The sequence below is a fragment of the Ptiloglossa arizonensis genome, chromosome 12 (assembly GCF_051014685.1).
Source record: "Ptiloglossa arizonensis isolate GNS036 chromosome 12, iyPtiAriz1_principal, whole genome shotgun sequence".
NCBI classification, from domain to species: Eukaryota; Metazoa; Arthropoda; class Insecta; order Hymenoptera; family Colletidae; genus Ptiloglossa; species Ptiloglossa arizonensis.
In genome coordinates, this window is record NC_135059.1 from 4,371,943 (window position 1) to 4,375,490 (window position 3,548).

The following is a 3,548-nucleotide window of genomic DNA, read 5'->3' on the forward strand; positions in this document are numbered from 1 at the left end:
TGATTTTTTTCAAGAAAACGCACCTGTTCGCTAGTTAATGTCGAACGTGTTCTCGCAAATCGTACCGTTTGCGAACGAACGCGTTCTTAACGTTCAACGTTCGCTTTCAACGAAAAGCCTCGTTAATATTCAACGAACGTGCATCGTTATTCAACACTAATTCAACAAGAAATGCGACATGTGCAGCGAGGTTTATTGCGTCTATCGAGTCGTCCTCGTACAAACGCGTTACGTGATTTACCGCTCCGCGATTATTCCCGTGGCTTCTCACGCTTACCCAGTGCGGATTCCGTGGCAGATTTTTCATACCTCTTATCGCAGCCACGGGGCAGCGAATCGGAACCGGCAACAATTATCATCGTTTCCATTCACAATTATATCGTCACTGACGAAACGATCATCGACGATTGCATAAGTTCCCGCGATTATTGCGCGTTCGCATCTCGTAATGGCGGATCGAACGAACCGTTCGTCGACGAATCGAGTCTCGCGTTAATCCGTGGAAAGACGGAAGCCGCGAGATCGAATCTCGTTGGAATTCGATCGCAGCACTCGTAAAGATTTCATATTATTTTACTCTTTATTTTACATATTTATCGAGCACATTGGCAATAAAACAGCGCAGAAAAGATTTGCGCAAGGTTGGTGTCGTGAAACTACTTTTGCCGAACCTCGCCCATTCGCCATGGCATAACCAGCGAATCGTGTATTTTCCGTTTTCTTTTTTCCCTTTCTTTTGCTATTTTACTTTTCGTTACCGTTTCCTGTCGCGGTACGGTGCGGTACGAGCGTCGAGTAAATAAAAATAAATAAATTGAACAGAGATGAAAAATGAAAAGTGCGCGAGAGACGAGGCGGAGCAAGCGCTCTTGCAAAACATAATCGCGGAGAAACTACCGATGAATAAACAAAAATTATGTCCCGTGGGTCGCGTGGAGCTACTCAAAAGTGATATCGTTCAAGAAACTTCCTCGTACGGGTCGACTCGTAGCAATAGAAATGACCGATAATTACGGTCGATTATGAGACGGGATTGTTCGCGATAGATCGCGTGGTATCGTTCAGCAAGCGTAGATTGCCCTAGGATAGCTGGCTACCGCCTATGAAAGAAGTAACGATGACCCGGGTCGCTCTCACGCGTTTGTCTCAGTTGTACACTTCCGCTAGTGAAAGGTATATGCACACTCACCTCTACGGTAAAATGCGCTTACGTGCACGACTATGTACGTGCATCCCCGCGTGTGCATCAGCCTAGCCAAGTACGCCTCCTCTGTCAGCGACCGACGATGTTTGCCTGGAAAGGTAGGCTTAGATCGACGCATCACTCTGATTGAAATTCTAACGGGTGTCCCGCGGCAAACAACTGGATTTCTCCGGCGACGTTCACTGGTCAGCCTCGTACGGAATTTCGATGTTGCTCGAGGGTATGTAGTAATTACATTTAGAGTTTTTACAGGGGTAGTTTCTCTAGTTTGAATTTAAACGAAAAATCAATTTTCCTCTCTTTTTATCCGAGACGCAAAATCTTGCAAAGCATCGCGTTAAAATAATTAAGGGACTTTGGAATCCTCTTGTATGGAATTTCGATGTTGCTTAAGGGTATGTAGTAATTACATTTAGAGTTCTTACGGGGGTAGTTTGCCTAGTTTGAATTTAAACGAAAAATCAATTTTCCTCTCTTTTTATCCGAGACGCAAAATCTCGCAAAGCATCACGCTAAAACAATTAAGGGACTTTGAAAGTGAACTTTGAAGCTGTTTTTCCCAAAACGATATTTCCCAATATGGTTGACACAGTGTTCTGGGAATCGATTACCTTGAACGTTTGCACATATACGAAATGAATGACGAATTCTATTGTCAGGAAGAAAATTAACTCGATACTTGTGAAACTTGTTTCTTTTTTTTTTCCACACGAGGAAGCTACGAATTTTGGCGAACGGAATAAATATTTTCTATTGGACATTCAATTCCTTCAATTTTCAATTCTTTCATCTATTTTAGGTGAAATGTTGGCCAAGAATTCTTTGATTTTCTCTTCCCGGACGATCAGAACCAATCGTCCCAGACTTACCATGCGAACCATGGCCACGAGTCATTTTGGCGCACAACGTGTGCAACGATACGTTGTTTCGATAAAATCGATTATTTGCACTTGAAAGAATAGATTCTCCTTATAATTGTAAAAACACATAAGCGAATAGTTCTCTCCGAACCAAACACTTTAAGTTTTACTTTACTGATCGATTACTATTTTCTTTTCGCAAAGGAAATCAAATAGGAATTACCCTCCTCCGATAACGCGACGCGCTTCTTCGTGCAATCGATAAAGTTGCATCGCGGTCTCGAAGTTACGATTTTTCGATCACATAAGGATAGTCTATGGATTCGTTGCGTAATCATTAACATACTCGCTGTCGTCTTTCCCAGGCGTATCGTGAAAATGTTCGAACACGGGGTAACGATCGATTTTAAAGAGAAAAAGAGAAACGCGGAAAGACGAGCGGGCCGAGGCGATCGTCCAAGAAAGTGTTGTTTAGCGAGACTCCTTATCGCGTGAGAACACGTTCACTGGACTTGCACGTTAACTCGTATCTCGATAATAACGTGTACTTGACATTTCGACGCGCGAGTTACGCAACAGCGGTTTTTATAGCTCGTGACCCTGATCGTTCTGGTTTGAATGGCATTTCTTTAAAAATTTTACGACGTCGAATATACCGGTCCGTGGACATCGTTCGATCGAATTATCGATCATCGATGCGCGCAATTTGAATTTTCGATCGTTCGGTCTCGCCCGGAATAAAAGTTACATTTGAAAAAAGAAAAAGAAAAAAAAGATCCATCGCCGTGATACTTTTTTTTCCAACTGAGAACGAAATCAGGAAGGAGCTCGTCCAGTCCTGTCACGTACAGTTTTGTAATTCTAATAGTCGGAATTTCTAAACGATTTTAGTATTTCGACCGATTCTGCCTGCCAAGTCGGACGACCCGTTTAAGATCACAGCAAAGTGGTTATATCATTATTGGCTCGGTTCCAGCCGATTTGTAATCATATTTAAGATACGCTCTCCTTTTCTCGTATAATTCTATTTACCAATGCGACGTGCGATACAATGCATACAGTGGATCTCATTACCGTGCAAATAGAACGATCATCGAATATTCATTCGTTCGGTAATCGGGCATCGTAAGTCGTCGATTTCGCATTATGTGAAAACACTCGCGACGTATTTGTACGGTATTTTCCACTATTTTGAAACAATAATCTCCGACGGTGTTTGACTTTCCAGTGGTTTACAACTTTACTTTATCTGATAACTTCGGCTTCTAAGAAGAAGCACTTGATAAATCTATTTCAAAGTTTAATAATTACCTGTTCCACTCCATAGGCAATATCGCGATAAGAGAAGTTTTCAAACCGTAGACGTTACCTAGCGCCTTTTACGAACGATGGCGAAATTATCGCAATAATGACAAAATAATCGCTCCCGTTGCCAATTATCGTTCCACAAACAGCCACAACTTCGGGGATATATAGAAATCGTT